This window comes from Lynx rufus, unplaced genomic scaffold (assembly GCF_022079265.1).
Source record: "Lynx rufus isolate CCGP_SWC_20201006 ecotype Redwood Valley unplaced genomic scaffold, mLynRuf1.p SCAF_4, whole genome shotgun sequence".
NCBI lineage: Eukaryota > Metazoa > Chordata > Mammalia > Carnivora > Felidae > Lynx > Lynx rufus.
Genome location: NW_025814856.1, coordinates 122,310,499 through 122,328,553, shown reverse-complemented (window position 1 = coordinate 122,328,553; position 18,055 = coordinate 122,310,499). Strand labels below are relative to the sequence as shown.

The following is an 18,055-nucleotide window of genomic DNA, read 5'->3' as shown; positions in this document are numbered from 1 at the left end:
AATGGGGATAAATCATTTTGACCTCCCATAGGTAATTCTCCATTTAGCCATCTGCCAGCGCTCAGAAACTTCTCCTGCCCCCACCCTCCACAGGCCCCGGGCTGAGGGCCAGATGACAGGAGATGCAAAGCTCATCTCACTCTTTATTTCAACGTATTATACTTCAACAGCAGGACCTGTTTTTATTACCCTACTGAGTTCACATGGGTAGCTTTGGGCAGCAGCAATTATTGTCCTTATTAATTTATAGACGAAGAAACAGACGTGGCTCTGACATGTTGGATTTTCTCGAGCAAGTCCCATATGAAGGATAAAAGCTCCTAATTCTATTCAGAGCCAGAGAAAATACTCCTGACTTCATGCTTCTTTAAATCCTCTCTTGCAAAACCCTTTGAAGACTGCAACATTCCAGGTGTTGGACCGGATTCCAAGAACCCACGGCAGAGGTGTGAACAAATTGAACCTCTGCAGGATCACAGGCTAGGGGTCTGGGAGAGGACGGGGAGCAGCAGGCGCTGACAGGTGGGGATGGGGACAGACCGCATATGAGGTGTCACAGAAGAGGTGCTGTTGTGGCAGTGAAGGTTCAGGAGGAGTTGATAAGTGGGAAAGGGGGGAAAGGCGTTCAGGAAGAGAGAACAGCATGGACAGTGGCGATAAGGTAGGAAACTGCTTGGGATGGTCAGATCAGTATGTTTGGGGAATGGCAGGTGGCCAGAGTGGAAGAAGATAGGGCTAGAAAGTTAGCCTGGGCCAGACTCTAAGGCAGATAAAAGAGCTGGGATTTCATCCTGTTAGCCGTCAGAGGATGACCATGTAATTCATCATCCATCTAGGTCACTTTTGGGAGTAAAAGGGCAGGTAGCCCAGAGGGAATAAGAGAACACCCAACACACAACTGCCCTGGTCCAGGCTAACAGGGACGTCCAGTCACCCTAGCTCTGGAAAAACCTGAAGGCCGGACACTGTTCACGTTTGGGTGTATGAGAGCAGATTCTGGTAGCAGTGCAGATTGGGAAGGAGAGGCCGTGCCTACAGTCGGGCAGATAGCTGGGAAGGCAGCGGGGGGTGGAGAGGAGAGATGTCCAGGAATGGTTTTGTCAGAAATGCAGTGGATTGAATATATGGGGACAGAGGGAGGGGGAGAGAGAATATTTCATGACTCAGAATTATCCAGGCTGGGTGATGTGAGGACTAAGCTAAGGAAGACAAGAAGAGGAGCCGGTTTGGGAGAGAGCTGGTACAGTCCGAGGCACGTCGAGTTGGAGACACTTGCTCAAAACTGTTGTCAGTGTCAGCGTCCTACAGGCGATTAGGGCTCAAGGCGTGGAGCTCACAGGTGGAGACTGGGGACAGAGACTGGGTCACTATAGATAACGGTGCTAGGAGGAAGTTGCTGAAAATCACCAAAGGAGAGGAGCTAGGGAGGGAGAAAATATGAAATATGAAACCTAGGATGCACTTGCAAGAAACGGGAAGGGGCTGGTGGGAGAAGAGGAGCTGGGGAAGAAAGATGGGGTCAGAGCGGGTAGAAGGGCAAACGGGAGAGAGAGTGCCCCAGAAGGTGATAGAAGGAGCAGGTTTGGGGACTGACGACCGATTCGTTCATTCAGGACCCTCAGCTAGCGTGGGATGAAGACTGACACCATTCTTGACGCGAGAGCGTCCATCGTTGTTCAACTTTCTGGAGCGGTGGGAGTGGGACCCTGGCCACACGGCACGTTGAAGGCAGCAGGGGCATGAGTCCTCGAAGCCAACTCTGGACCCTCTTCCCTGGAGGCTCCGATGGATCTGAAGGAGAAGGAGCTTGCAGCGGCTTGAGGGGGAGGCAATTTCCCTGCTTCCTCATGCTGTTTACTTCTGAGTCTAGTGGAAACATGTGGTTAGGAAATTAGAGACAGAGACGCTGAATTTACCCCAGGTCCCCTGGGTCTCACTTTCACAGTCTGGGAGCTGAACTTGAAGCGTTTTTTCCTTGTCCAGAGCGGTAGCGGGTTTAAGCAATTGTGTTGAGAGTGTTTTTCAGCCCCAAATCTTGATGTCTTTGCTTGTATTCGGATGTAACTTGGTAATGGCCCAGTTAGGACATTGCAGTGTCTGATACTTTCGCACACACATCAGTGGTGTAGGCCACGAGCGCTTTGCTGTTATAAACAATGAAAAAAATCAATTGAAAGAAGTTTACTTAATGAATATTCATGGCTCTGTGCGTAAGACCAAAGATGGATGAATCCTGTGCCCTGAGAGCAATTGGGTTATTTGTCTTATTATTGAGTTGTAAGAGTTCTTTATTTATAGATGCCGGAGAGCAAACCTTACAAGACACATGATCTCCAAATATTTTCCCCTATTCTGTGGGTTGTCTTTCTACTGTAATCATGTCCTTTGAAGCACATTTTTTATTTTGAGAAGATCCAGTTGATTTATTTGTTGGCATATGAATGTTCATAGAATTCCCCGTAAGATTGGTAGTAATGTCCCAATTTTAGTACTTTTATTCTTCTCTCGGTGTCAGTCCAACTAAAGCTTTGTAAACTTTATGAGGTTTTCATCAATTGACAAATGGGCAAAGGATTTGAATATACATTTCTCCAAAGAATATTTGCCAATGCCGATGAGCACACAGAGGGACGTTCAACATCATTAGTCTAATCATCATCTACTAGGATGGGTAGAATAAAAAAGACAGAAATAACATGTGTGGGTAAGGATGCGCAGAAATTGAAACCCCTTGTGATTGCTCACAGAAATGGGAAATGGCATGGCCTCTTTGAAAAACAGTCTAATTGTTCCTGAGAAAGTTAAAGAGACCTTGGAGACACCCCTACCCCAGAGCTGCCTGCGCTGCCTAGCCGTGGTGAACCCCATGATGTTCTCCAACATCGCCACGGACAACAAACCCTTGGGCCGCGTGTCCTTTGAGCTGTTTGCGGACAAAGTTCCAAAGACAGCAGAGAACTTTCGTGCTCTGAGCACTGGGCCGAAAGGATTTGGCTCTAAAGATTCCTGCTTTCATAGGACTCTTCTGGGATTTCTGTGCCAGGGCAGTGACTTCCCACACCACAATGGCACTGGCGACAAGTCCATCGATGGGGAGAAATGTGATGATGAGAATTTCATTCTGAAGCACATGGACCCCGGCATCTTGTCCATGGCCAATGCTGGAGCCAACACAAATGCTTCCCAGTTTTTCATCTGCACTGCCGACACTGAGTGGCTGGATGGCAAGCATGTGGTCTTGGCAGGGCGAAAGAGGGTATGTTGTAGAAGCCATGAAACACTTTGGGTCCATGAATGGCAAGACCAGCAGGAAGATCACCATTTGACTTGTGTTTTTATCTTAACTACCAGACCATTCCTTCTGTAGCTCAGAAGAGCCCCCTTCACCCCCATCTGCTCAAATTGTTCGATAATCTTTGTGCTTTCGCTGCAGTTCTATGGGTTCCACATTTTCCTTACTCTCCTCCAAGTCTAGCTGGATTGCAGAGTTAAGTTTATGATTATGCAATAAGAACTAAACAAACAAAAATAGTTAAACAGAGGGTAATCATGAGACCCGGAAATTCTATTTCTAGGTACATACCTAAGAGAATTAAAAACATGTGTCACGCAAAAGGGTGTAAACAAATGTTCATAGCAGCATTATTTGTAATAGCCAAGAGGTGAAAACAACCCAGATGGCCATCAACTGATTAACAAATACAATGGAATATTATTCTACCCTAAAAAGGAATAATGTTACATGCTACAAAATGGATGAAACTTGAAAACACTATGCTCCATGAAAGAAACGAGATGGAAAAAGCCCCATATTCTATGATTCCATGTGTATAAAATGTCCAGAGTAGGTGAATCCATAGAGACAGAGAGTGGCTTAGTGTTTTCCAGAAGCAAGCCAGGGGGAGGGAAAAAGGGGGTGACAGGGTTCCTTTTGGGGTGATGAAAATGCTCTGGAATTAGATAGGGGTGATGGTTGTACAACTTTGTGAATGTACTAAAAACCATTTTTTAAAGGGTACTTTAAAAGGGCAGATCCTATGGTTGTAAACTGTATCTCAATTAAAAATTAAAAAGACTTCATGAACACCATTAGGCTCTTGACCCCACCATTTTCTCCCAATTTGTCTTATCGACTCCTGACCTCACTGCCTTCCCCATACAGATCGGTTGTCTATGCCTTCACCCACAGTATTGCCTCTGTCCCTCTGTCTGGAATGATGTCCTGTTCTCCACCTCGTTTGCAAGACTAACTCCTACTCATCCCGCAAAACTGCAAGCACTTTTTTCCTGCAGAAAGACTTCCTGAACCCTCCAGAGTTCATTTCTTCCTCCCCTGTGTCCCCCCCCTTGTCCCTCGTATATACTTGCAACATTTATCACACAGGTCTAATTACTTTGTTTAGGAAATGAGCTCTTTGAGAGAGAGAATCCCGTTTTAAAGACTGTTCCCTCCTCAGGGCCTAGAACAAATCGTTGCAATTAAGTAAAGGTTTGTTGAATTGTAGTTAAAGTTAAAACTGTATTTCATGCTGCATACTGCATTAAGTAACAGGGTTTTTTTTTGTTTTGTTTCAGAAAGCAAGGAAGAGATGGGCCCTTCATCAGACAGTTTTTGGCTTTAGCGATACAAAACTATTCCAGCTAATTGTTCCCCAAGGTTTTCAAAAGGACTAAAATGCCTTAGCACCAAACCCCAACGTTCCTGGCACACAAGCATGTCTGTACGAAGGGACGACTCTTTCTGGCTGGGCAGTCTCTGTGCCGGGCGAGCAGGCAGAGGCCTCACAGGTGAAGCTTCTTCATAAACGCAGCGACCAAGGAAAAACCAATTGCCGCTTTCACCTTGTGCTCGTGTGATCGAGATGATTCTGCCGAGCTGCTGTTAATACTTCTGCAATTGTCAAACGAGCCAATGAGAAATGCGTCGAAGTCGCTCCACACCAGCGCTCAGACCCATTACTGTAGGTCACAACAGCGATTACTTCTTGCCAGAACATGCGCTTACGGAGAGGTGCCTCCAAGATACAGCAATCTTGTTTGTCCGAGAAGCCCTCGCCGTTTCTAGGGGAACATGGGGCAGATCTGAAAGCCCGGTCTCACTAGTACGTGGCAGGGCTCCTCCTGAGGTCACACATTTGGAATAACAAATGTCACAGATCCCCTATGTTGGCTTGACCCCACGCCCACCCCTTTTTCCCTAGCCATTTTGACCATGAACATGTCTGGATGCGGGGCGCCTGCGTGGCTCAGTCAGTTCAGCACCCAACTCTTGGTTTCAGCTCAGGTCACGATCAGGAAGTTTTGTGGGTTTGAGCCCCACATCGGGGCTCTGCGCTGGGAGCATGGAGCCTCCTGCTGGGATTCTCCCTCTCGCTCTCTCTCTCTGCCCCTCCCCCGTTGGCACTGTCTCCGTCTCTCTCAAAATAAGTAAACTTAAAAAAAAAACAAAACCTGGATGCTTGGAACTTCTCAGCAAACACAACACTTACAAAGCTCACAGAGGCTTGGAAACATAGCCTATCTGCAGGCAATAAGATAGTAGGTGGGGATTGAGGATAAAGGATAAAAGAGGTTTCGGTGTTGAATGAGGGGAAACCACATTGTACCAAGGCACAACAAAAACCCTGATGAACAGATCTGCGCGAGGTGACAGTAGAGGGTGTGTGTGTGTGTGTGTGTGTGTGTGTGCATGCGCGCATGCAATGACACATGTGAGTGAGGTGAAAGGGGGTGGGAGTGTGTGAGGCAGGGTGAGCAAGAAAAGGAAAAGAGAAGTGGGGGAGGGGGATGAGAGAGAATGCTCCGGTAATCTCTGGGAGCTGAGCTGACTTCCCACCATGTTGAGGGGCCATGCCTGCTGGTGACAGTATGTGTCCTGTCCCTATACAAGACAATGTGAAAGGGACAGAGCCAGTGGGGACAGCTCTAGAGGATCTGTAGAATGGAGAGAGTTCGGCTTGAACTTGCTTCATCGCTACTTTTGGACCAGCTAGCAGTCGTGGGAAAGCAGAAATAACAAAATGGGGACCCTTCAGTGGATTTGAGTTGAAATGGAGTCCTGAGCCCATGAGGACTTTCCCGCGGTGGAGTGTCATTGTTCTTTGTGACAAGCAACAGAGCTTTCGAGAAACTGGCAGGCCTGACTGACCAACCTGATGCAGTGGTTGTCTGCAGAGTGGGCTTAATAGTCTGACCTTTCTGAGGGTCTGCTTGCTCAAGGGCAGGGAAGAATGAGAGAAGCAGACCAGACAAGAGGCCTCTTACAATTTCCTTGAACTCCCAATTGTAGGGTCTTCATTACACACGATGATGTCTAGAAAGCCATCTGGCAAATAACTGGCCCCAAGCTGGGATTATTAAAAATGAGGTTTAGGAAGAACGAGGTACAATCAGGGCCATTATGAGAACCAGGTCTAAGGGACTGGACATAACATGACAGAAGGCTCATTTATAAGACAAATCTCCACACCATGAAGAACCTTATTTCTTTTCTGAGTAAAGCTTTTTAGTTCTTTTTAGCCTTCCTGTGTTTTTTAATTTTTTTAATGATTTTTTTTTTTTTTTTTACTGTTTATTCATTTTTTGAGAGAGAGAGACAGACAGAGTGTGAGCAAGGGAGGGACAGAGAGAGAGGAAGACACAGAATCTGAAGCAGGCTCCAGGCTCTGAGCTGACAGCACAGAGCCTGATGCGGGGCTCAAACTCATGAACCTCGAGATCATGACCTGAGCCAAAGCCGGACGCTTAACCGACTGAGCCACCCAGGCACCCCTCAGTGTTTTAAAAATAATCTTAAATGTATGGAAACCAATTTGATGATAAATTTCATATTAAAAAATAATAATCTCAAAGGGGGTAAATCACCCAAAAAAATCACCCAAGAATCTACCACTCAGAGTCAACTACTATTAACATTTCAACATATTTCCAATCTTCCTTCCATTAATTTCTCTTTCTTTCTTCCTTTCCTTTGTTAGTAGGCTCCACACTCAGCATGGAGACCAACATGGGGACTGAACTCAGGACCTTAATAAAGATCAAGAGTCAGACACTTAACTGACTTAGCCACCCAGGCTACCCCTCATTTTTCTTTCAATAACTGAAATCATGATGTGTCTGGATTAGTTGGGCTTTTGTTGAGGTTGATGCAAGGTGGAAGGTTTGCTAAAGTCACCTTAAGTAATCAAGTAATGGAAGTTTACTGTAAGAGCACAGGCCTGATATCATGGGCCCCCAGGACTGAATATCAGGTCTCATGGTGTCTAGAATGTAGCTCTGAGACTTCAGGTCATGCAGGACCCAGCACAGCTTTAGCAAACCAGGTTATTTATTTCCCTCTCACTTCCTTAACCCTATGGACTTGTGGCAGACGGTGTTTTCCAAAGATGGCTGCAACAGTATCTCCTATTCCCCGTGCCGCTCCAGACCGTTGCCACTCCTGTGGCAAGATGGGGAGACTATGACCCCTGCCTTTGATACTAGGATGACCTTGGTGACCTCCTTGACCAACAGAGTCTGGTAAGAACAACGCTCTGACTTCTAAGTCCAGGTCATAAACATGCCATGTGTTAAAGGAAAGGAAAGGAAAGGAAAGGAAAGGAAAGGAAAGGAAAGGAAAGTCATGCTCTTCAACCTTGTCCTTTTGAAACCCAGTCACCATGTTGGGAGGAAGTCCATGAAGAAAACCATGTGGAGGAGAACAGAGGCCCATGGCTCATAGTGAGCCCAAATGTGCCAGCTCTGTGAGTGAGCCATATTGAAACTGGACCCTCTACCCCCAGGTGAACTTCCCTCCCTGACTCTCCTCATGAAACAGAAAATAACTGTCACCACTCAGCTCTGACAAATTATAGACTTGTGAGGGCACCTACAAATGAGTGGCTTAGTCGGTTAAGCCCCCGACTCTTGATCTCGGCTCAGGGTCAAGAGTTTAAGCCCCACATTAGGCGTCACCCTGGACATGAAGCCTACTTAAAAAATGATAATAAATAAAATAAGAAATAGATGTGTTAGCAAGGTAAATTTTTTTTTTACATTTATTTATTTTTGAGAGACAGAGACAGAGCACAAGCGGGAGAGGGGCAGAGAGAGAAGGAGACACAGAATCCAAAGCAGGCTCCAGGCTCTGAGCTGCCAGCACAGAGCCCGATGGAGGGCTCGGACTCACGAACCGTGAGATCATGACCTGAGCCGAAGTCAGACGCCCAACCGACTGAGCCACCCAGGCGCCCCAGCAAGGTAAATTTTTATTGCTGTTTTAAGACACCAAGTTTGGGGATGGTGTGTTATACAACAGTAGATAATGGAGACACTGCTTCATCGCCACCATGTTGGAGACTTGACAACTTTTTAACCTCTCCCCTGTGTCCAATCGCTTTGCTGTCCCTGGGCCTCAACTTCAGGTTCTGCCGAGGAATGTTCTGCACGGTCCAGTTAATCTCTATCTTCCCTGATGCCCATTCTGTAGATAAACGGGCTTTTCCTGGGCAGCGTTCCATCCCTGGCCCAGCTGTGGTCAGCTGGAAAGGTCACCGGATAAAAGACCCATATAAGAGAACCATAAGGAATGGCTGGCATTCTAGGACCTGTACTAGGCAGTTTAGGCCCTGCTTGGCATATAAGTTTAGTATTGATTTTTTTCCTCTTTAACCTTATTATAAGCATTTGCAATGTTACGAACACTTCACGAACACAGTTTTTAAAAACTACTTTATAGGGGCGCCTGGGTGGCGCAGTCGGTTAAGCGTCCGACTTCAGCCAGGTCACGATCTCGCGGTCCGGGAGTTCGAGCCCCGCGTCAGGCTCTGGGCTGATGGCTCAGAGCCTGGACCCTGTTTCCGATTCTGTCTCTCCCTCTCTCTCTGCCCCTCCCCCGTTCATGCTCTGTCTCTCTCTGTCCCAAAAATAAATAAACGTTGAAAAAAAAAATTTAAAAACTACTTTATAGATTACTTCATAGATATGATCTACTGAATCATTACCTTTTGTGAACATTTAAGCTGTCTGTAGCAATTTTCTTTTCTCTTTTCTTTTCTTTTCTGTTCTTTTCTTTTACTGTCCTACGTAATAACACAGTGCACATTGTTTGATATAAAGTTTGTTTCCCTAAGGAAAATATTTCCCTAAGAATTAAATTATAGTGTCGAAAGGATGAGCATTTTCGAGCCTCTTAAAACGTGTTGCCAAATGGTGTCCGGAAAGCTCATATCCAAGTTCATATCCATGAACCTTGTTCATATCCATTTCCCTTCCTGCTAATTTTTTACCACATCCTGACCAGCAGTGAGAATTCACATTGTCGCAAAAACATGGCTATTTCAATGGTTTGAAATTTCTTTCATTAATGAAGTTGAACATTTTTTTTCAAATGTATAGGTACCTCTTATATTTCCTTTCTAGTGACTTGTCAATATATACACATGGAGCTTCCTTCTCTGGGGCCTAGAAATGTTAATATAAGAGGAAGTTTCATTTAAATATATTTGCCCTAAGTTTTTGTCTCTTCTCATTCCTCTATGGGGCTCCCATTCTTCTTTTCCTTAATGTTTCATTGTAGTGTTTTTAACTATGATCTTTCTTGTTTTATAGTTTTCCGTAGCCTATCTTTAGAGATTCTAAGGAGAAACACTTTGTCCAAACCATTGGAATTTAGATTTCAGTTTAAAACTTTATCGCAAAGCAGAATCTCAGGATCCAAATATGCCTGTCTCTCCTTGGATTACATAATGAAATCCAACACTGTGTCGGTTTTGATTATTTCAGGTTACATGTATATAAGAATCCAAGGTTTTACTTTATTTTTTTTTCTTTCCATTTGTGTTAGTCAGCATTCTCTAGAGAAACCCAGAATAGAGGTGTCTTCCTTCCTTCCTTCCTTCCTTCCTTCCTTCCTTCCTTCCTTCCCTCCCTCCCTTCCTTCCTTTCTTCCTCCCTGCCCCTTATCTATCTATCTGTCAGTCTGTCTATCTATCGAGAGATTTATGATAAGGAATCGGGTCACATGATTATGGAGGCTGTAAAGTCCCAAGATCTGCATTTGGCAAGCTGGAGACTCAGGAGAGTGGATGGTAGTTCCAGTCCAAATCTGAAGTCCTGAGAACCAAGAATGCTAATGTAGTTCCCCAGCCCAAAAGCCAGTAGGCTTCAAGACTCAGGAAGAGCCAGTGTTTCAGTTTGAGTCCAAAGGCAACAGAAGACCAATGTCCCAGCTCAAAGTCAGTTAGGCAGGAGAAGTTCCTTCTTACTCAGGGGAGGGTCTGTCTTATGTTTCTAGTCAGTCCTTCAACTGATTGGATGAGGCTCACATTAGGGAGGGCCATCCGCTTTATTCAGTCTACTGATTTAAATGTTAACCTCGTCCAGGAACACCCTCAAAGGCACATGGAGAACGGAGAATAACTTGACCACATATCTGGGCACCCCATGACCTAGTCAAGCTGACACATAAAATTAACTATCACACCTTTGGGGCACCTGGGTGGCTCAGTAGGTTAAGTGTCTGACCTTGGTTTCGGCTCAGGTCACGCTTTCACAGTTTCAGGAGTTCAAGCCCCACGTCGGGCTCTGCACTGGCAGCACAGAGCCTGCTGGTGATTCTCTCTCTCTTTCTCTTCCCCTCTCTCTGGCCCTTCTCCACTCACACTATCTCTGTCTCTCTCAAAATAAATAAACTTAAGAAAAAAACAACTTAAATAGGTATATTAAAAAACACATTGAGATAGCTATTACCAAAAAGGGAGGAGGAGGAAGTGTTGATGAGGATGTGAAGAAACCAGAACTGTGGTATACTGTTGGTGGGAATGTAAAATGGTGCAGCTTTGGTGCTAAACAATATTGTGTTTCCTCAAAAAGGTACCCATAGAATTACCACGTGATCCAGCAATTCCACTTCCAGGGATACACCCAAAAGAACTGAAAGCAGGGACTCAAACAGATACTCATTTACCCATGTCCCTAGCAGCCCTTTTCATGGTAGCTAGAAAATGAAAACAAGGCAAGTGTCTATCAACAGACGAATGAATTTAGTTTATTTCTTAAGTAAACTCTACACCGAGCGTGGGCCTCAAACTCACAACCCCAAGGTCACGAGTCGCACACCTTTCCAACCGAGCCAGCAGGTGCCCCAACAGGTGCATGAATTTTTAAAAAGCCCTGAAAAGGAATGAAACTTTGATACATGCTACAATGCGGGTGAACATTGAAAATGTTACGCTAAGGGAAGTAAGCCAGACACAACACACAAACGGGTGAATACTTAATCTCACTGTGACCCAGTTTCCTCAGTTATAAGTTACGGGTGATAATAACATTAGTACCTTCCTCATAGGGTGGTTGTAGTTGAATACGTGTTAAGGGCCTGGACGTGTGTTTGCTACTGTTGTTGTTACCCTGATTATTAATTTAAGTAAGTTGTTGAGGAAAGGGCTCCTGCTTCCTAATGCTGATAATAAATGATAATAATGATGACTAACACTTAACACACACTTACCGTGTTCCAGACACGGTGCTAGGTTACCTCGCGTATATTCCCATTGGCTTTTCTCATTGAATCCCATGAAGTAAAAACTATTACTATCCCTGTTTCAAAAGTGACAAAACTGAGACTTAGATTTAAAAACTAGCCCAAGGCCACACTGCTAATAGGTGGTGGGTTAGGATCTGAAGTCAGGTGTGGCTCCTAACCTTCTACATCACATTGATAACTCAACAAATGGAACTGTCATTTAACATCACTTAACAGAAAACAGGTTCGATGGCCCAAACTATTTTTCCCCATCCTACTGCTGTTTCTTCTTGGTATTTCTCCACACAATTCCTCAATGGCATTTTTCTACAATTCACATTAGTAATCAAATATCACACTGCTTTTTTTTAAAAAAAAACAACTGACAAATACCATTTCTCTAAATGGTATGATTTCTCTAAATCGTAATGAGTTTTAAGAATCTATGCTCTCAAGCCATATGATGGTTGATTTTATGTGTCGACTTGACTGAGCTAAGGGATGCCCAGTTAGCTGGCAAAACATCATTTCTCTGTGTGTCTGTGAGGGTGTTTCTAGAAGAGATTAGTATTTGAATCAGTAGACTGAGTAAAGAAGATCATCTTTAGCATGTAGGTGGGTATCATCCAGTCCATTGAGGAAGTGAATTGGACAAACAGGTAGAGGAAGGGAGAATTTGCTGTTTTTGCTTGAGCTGGGACATCTGTCTTCTTCTGCCCTGGCCCATCAGTGCTCCTGGTTCCCTAGGTTTCCGACTTGGACTGAATTATACCACTGTCTTTCCTGGCTCTCCAGCTTGCAGACAGCAGATTGTGGGACTTCTCGGCCTCCATATTCCCATGAGCCAATTCCTATAATAAGTCCATATATATATATATATATATATATACACACACATATATGTTTCTCTGGAGAATCCTGACTAATTCAACCCAGTACCATAAGCACACCAACCCCCCAAAAGCCCAAAGCACAAAACTTCCAGATCAAACTGTAAAGCAAACTCTCTGGTGTTAGAAACTTTGGTTACATTATCAAAGACTGGTGCTTTCCAATGAAAACACAAGTTCTAGAAATCTTGTAACAAGATGATTTAATCAAGATTATTTAATATTTAAGGGTATTTAATTTTTGTGGGGCACCTGGGTGGCTCAAGTCGGTTGAGCGTCTGGCTCTTGACTTTGGCTTGGGTTATGATCTCACGGTTTGTGGGTTCAAGCCCTGCATCAGGCTCTATGCTGGCAGTGCGGACCCTCCTTGGGATTCTCTCTTTCTCCCTCTCTCTCTGCTCCCCCCACTTGTGTACTCTGTCTCTTTCTCTCTCTCAAAATAAACTTAAAAACAATTTTTTAAAAAGGATAGTTGATTTTTTAAAGTTTACTTACTTATTTTGAGAGAGAGGAAGCAAGGGAGGGGCAGAGAGAGAGAGAGAGAGAGAGAGAGAGAATCCCAAGTAGGTTCTATGCTCAGTGTGGAGCCTGACATGGGGCTCGATCCCACATGGTAAGATCATGACCCGAACTGAAATCAAGAGTTGGATGCTTAACTGACTGAGTGGTCCAGGTACCCCAAGGATATTTGATTTTTATTAAAAAAAAAAAAAAAAAAAAAAAAGGTCAAAATCCAGGCAGTGGAGTGTGATAAGGAAGGGAGATAAGTGCCCTATTTGGTCCCATTTCCTATCCATTCAGCTGGACACAACTGGGAACATCAGCATGCTCAAGTGGTACAGATGTTTCCAGAGAGCTCAGTTATGGCTGAAAGTGCTGATGAACTCAGTCATATTTCATATTAATCTACCCGGTCTTCTGTGTGAAGCCCGGTGACAGATGTCATAAATCCTACCACAGTCATGATCCACTCCAGGGGATTTGAGGGTGACAGTTGGTTCCAGGGCACAAAAGAACCTGATGCGTTGGACATCTGTTGCAAAGAAAATAAGTGGCTACACAGGGAAAGCTATCTTATAGGGATTTCCCTGTTCATAGTTTTTAGCGACATATGCTGAGTGGCATTTACTGCTCATTAGGCCAGATACCTCTGAGAGAGTCTGCCTAAACTACTATAAATCTCTTATTTGAGCAGCATGTTGATGGCTATGTATATTCATGAGGAGAAAGAAAAAGCTGGTGTGTGTTTCTGAAGGGAGAGATCAGCAAGATGCTGGAGAGTTCAAAATGTAGCTCCACATCAGTTAGAGCCCAGCTAACAAGCATGCCACACATACACTGCCCTTCTTGAGCCCTTGGCAGACATCAGTAATCAATCACTGCAGATGATCACTGCTGAGACTATGATCTCTGAATCAGGTTCAGCTCAGGCCCCAGGAGCCACGCCCTGCCCTTCAGCCCTGACTCCTCTAAAGAGATTGCCACCCCAGTTAATTGGGGACAGCGAACTAAGTATTTCTGCATTCCCTGCCCCTCCTCTTCCCACCCTGCCTGAGGTTCCAGCTCTCCTTTCTCAAGGCACCCTTTACACCCTTCACTCTTTGTGAACCTCCATGGCCAACACTTGCCCAAGAGGTATTGGCACAGTCAGGGATGGCATTCAGTATATTTAACAACTGGTTTGGCTCAGGTGCTGATCAACCAAAATGGCTCCCTGCCCATAAACAACCATGAAGACAGCCCTGCACACGGTACGCGTCACCTTGGAGAAACATGGCAGCCAGCCAGAGCGTTGGCATTTTCAGGCAGCTTTTGAAAGATATGCTGACTCGTATACTCGATAAAAAACAGAACTGTCTGGAAATTCCAAAGGACTTTTGAATTAGTGCGACTGCTTAGTCCAGATTTATGGCCTTCATACTGATTGGGCCAAGCACATTCCTTGTCCTCATGAAGGGTATTCGTGAGGGCGTCCTCTCTTGGATCTTTAGCATTCCTTGGTTACCACCCCTCCCCCACCTCAGCTCTCTGGAATTCTCCACAGCTAACCATTTTTTATATTGAAACATGCCCAGAAAATGAGTTGTTTTGTGGAGGTTCACGTAGTTCCCTCTCAGCATTAGGGTAAAGAGGTGCGGTCCTTTATCTCTGTCAGCTGAAAAGAAAAAAAGAAAGGAAAGAACCTCCATCTAGTAAGTGAAGAATTATATCCTCCTTGGATGAGATGTATCTTAGAACTGTTTCCCAATGTGTGTTCCTTGCAGCTTTTGCTTGTACTTAATCCCCTGGTTTGTTTGTTAAAACGTTGATTCCAGGACCCCACTCCCAACCTACTAAATGGGAACCTTCAGGCAGGCAGGCTAGGACTCTACCTTTTTAACCAAGGCTTGCAAACCTGGGGCTTAGAGATTCTCCGTCTTTCTTCCCAGAGACTTGGCCTTTTCTTGAGCGAATTTCTTCACAATGAAGTCTTTAAAATTCAGAACGTTCAACTTTCTTTGTTATCTTCAGAGCAGAATTTGACCACAGATAAAACAAGGTATCAGATGTAAACACTGGCCCGTGTATCACTGACTAGAAGGGCAATCACTGGTTATGGCCCTGGAGGGCAAATGAATTATTTGTTTTTTGACGTCATGAAATCTAGCCAACACTAATTATTCTTAAGGAGAATAAAAGACAAAGGGACAATCAAGGATAGGTGGTACCAAAGAGGAGATAATCCAGAATGTTTTACACCTAGTTCTGGAGCATACTCAGAGACACATTGTGACTTGGGCATTTGGTCTTACTTGGTGCTTGGCCTTGGGACCTCTTCGGATTCTGTCACACACTCTACAGACAGAAAATAGCCTTCAATTGACATCAAAATTGTATCCCTCCCCTCCCCCCCCCCACGACAGACTCTTAACTATAGAGAACAAACTGATGGTTACTAGAGGGGAGGTGGGTGGGGGGATGGGTGAAACAGGTGAAGGCGATTAAGTGTACAGTTATCGTGATGTGACGAGCACTGAGTAAAGAATTGTTGAATCGCTGTATTGTACACCTGAAACTAATATCACACTGACATTAATTATACTGCAGCATAAAAGAGGCATATTCCAGGTTAAAATATGTATCTAGTGGTTTCATTTGGGGGATTAAGCCAGTGAGGTGAAAAGGCAATGGACGTTGGTCTCAGACAAACTAAGTTCAGATTCAGATTTTGCTGGTTAGCAACTTGGGACCTTGATCAAGTGACTTGTCTTCCTCGAGCTTCAGAGAGCGTAATACTTCCTCATCATGTTACGAAGAAGATTTAATGCAATAATGGGCACGGAATCACCAAAGCAGTTCTGGGCACACAGTTTAGCTCAGTAAATGTTAGCGTCCTTCCACTTAGAAAGCTAGGTGAATTTTCAAACTTTAGCATTATCCCTGCTAGCCAAAGTAAGTTAATCATTGATGGACAAAACCAGGTCATAGAAGATCCAAGAAACAGTAACAAGGTTGTCCTTCAGCTCAGGTTTTTTTTTTTTTTTTCAACATTTATTTATTTTTGAGACCGAGAGATAGAGCATGAACAGGGGAGGGTGGGAGGAAGAGGGAGACATAGAGTCTGAAACAGGCTCCAGGCTCTGAGCTGTCAGCACAGAGCCCGACACGGGGCCCAAACCCACAGACTGCGAGATCATGACCTGAGCCAAAGTCGGCCGCTTAACCGACTGAGCCACCCAGGTGCCCCAGCTCAGGTTTTCTAAGCGGACTTCGGAATCTTATGGATGAGTATATTTTATGGATGTTAAAAACACCAATTTGAGGAAGGAAATTACCTCAGAAGAACAGCCGACAGTAACCTGCACATTCACACACTTGCACACAGACACATATAGCACGCTTATCTGTAATTCGCTTATTGTCTATAGACCAGACCCAATGGGACTTGGTCCTCTGGGAAGGCACTGTTCTAAAAGTAACATCAAATCGGTCTTCTTAGGCCACAGAACTCCACTCCAGAAATCCTCTGTGGCACCCGGTAACAGAAGTGCCACAGATCCCTGACAAGCCTACATCATTGTGCTGCCCTGAGGTCAGACCTCTCCACGGAACTGGCATGGCCACAGCCACTAATTCCGACAGTCTTTGCCAAATCCCTTGGGACAGAAGTAGAGCCAGGTACTCTTTACCTCTGACGTGTGAAAAAACTAACATATAAAGGGGTTGGATGATTTTTCTAATTCGCATTGATTTAACGGTAAAAACAGGATGTGAAACCATATTCTAAAGCTGGAACAAACATTCAAAGATTTGAGGGCAATCCCTCAGTCCTATCTGTTCTTCAGGCAGGACAAATTGAACAAGCAGGACAACTGTAAGCCTGCCAGCATCAATCTGGGCTGCAAAAATGGCACTAATGCTTTTTTGTATTCCCAGAAATATGTGTATTCTCATCAGCCAATTGTTTAAGGAAAAGTTCGCGCGTGAGTGATTTAAAAAAAAAATTTTTTTTTTAACGTTTATTTATTCCTGAGACAGAGAGAGACAGAGCATGAACAGGGGAGGGGCAGAGAGAGAGGGAGACACAGAATCTGAAACAGGCTCCAGGCTCTGAGCGGTCAGCACAGAGCCCGACGCGGGGCTCGAACTCACAGACCGTCAGATCATGACCTGAGCCGAAGTCAGACGCTTAACCAACCGAGCCACCCAGGCGCCCCATGAGTGATTTTTTTAAGATATAAACATGAATATTTAGAGAATATAACAATTTTTAAAGAGCTGACAAAGTCACAAACATCACAACACTTAAAAATTATTTTATGTGTAGTACTTAAATGCCTGACATTCGTCTCTACTCCTTTTTTTTTTTTTTTAAATACAAGGGAGGGATTTGGGCATTACCGATTTCAGAAGAGTTGCATTAAATCATGGTGTTCCAGTGTCCATTGAGGAATGACATGGGGGAAGGGAGGAAATGCATCTATAGAGGAAGAAAACTGAGGCCCAGAGAGGCAGTGACTTGGTGGGCAAAAGTTAGCTTCAGGTCCTCGTTCCCCTAAAGGTTCGCCATGAGATGGGAGCAAGTCGCAACTTTTCTATCTCGATCTGCTGTTCCTACCATCGTGCTCTATATTCTAAGAGCTGTCGTCACCAATACGTTCGCCCCTTTGTAAAATGCTTTGGATTTCTGTAAAGAAATGTTTCACAGTGAGTCAGAGCCTTCCTGTTGACAAATAGTTGTAGGCTAAGCCGGTACCTTTGGAAGTAATGAGGTTTTCTGCTGCTGATGTCTGTCCTTCAAGAGCCAGGTGAGCACTGCAAATATAGGCGAGAGGCAAGTCTGACCTGTTCAAAAATGTCTCTCCCCCGTCAGCGTGGGTTGGGGCCTGAGATTGCCAACATTTGTCTCCTCTTTGGGACAAGAGCTGTCATTCGTTTGCTCGTCCGTGCACTAAATCTCGGGTGGGCCAGGCACTGTGTATATGATGACACAATGCTCTTGTGGAGTTTTATCATCTACCGGGGGAGATGGACAGTCAAGGATTACAAAATTGTCCTTGGTGGTAAGATTCAAGAAGGAGAAGAGGAGAGCAATGGCTCAGATGGGGAGGGACTTTGAGTGAGCCTGAGGGTGGGAAGGAGTTAACCGAGGGCTGAGCGCAGGAAGAGCCCTTCTGGGCAG

The 18,055-nt window shown here is 44.7% G+C and overlaps 1 pseudogene; it reads left to right on the top strand.

Annotated features, from left to right (window-relative positions):
• The first annotated feature begins 2,851 nt into the window (after window positions 1-2,851).
• Window positions 2,852-3,326, top strand: LOC124524601 (peptidyl-prolyl cis-trans isomerase A-like; annotated as a pseudogene).
• The last annotated feature ends 14,729 nt before the right edge of the window (window positions 3,327-18,055 follow it).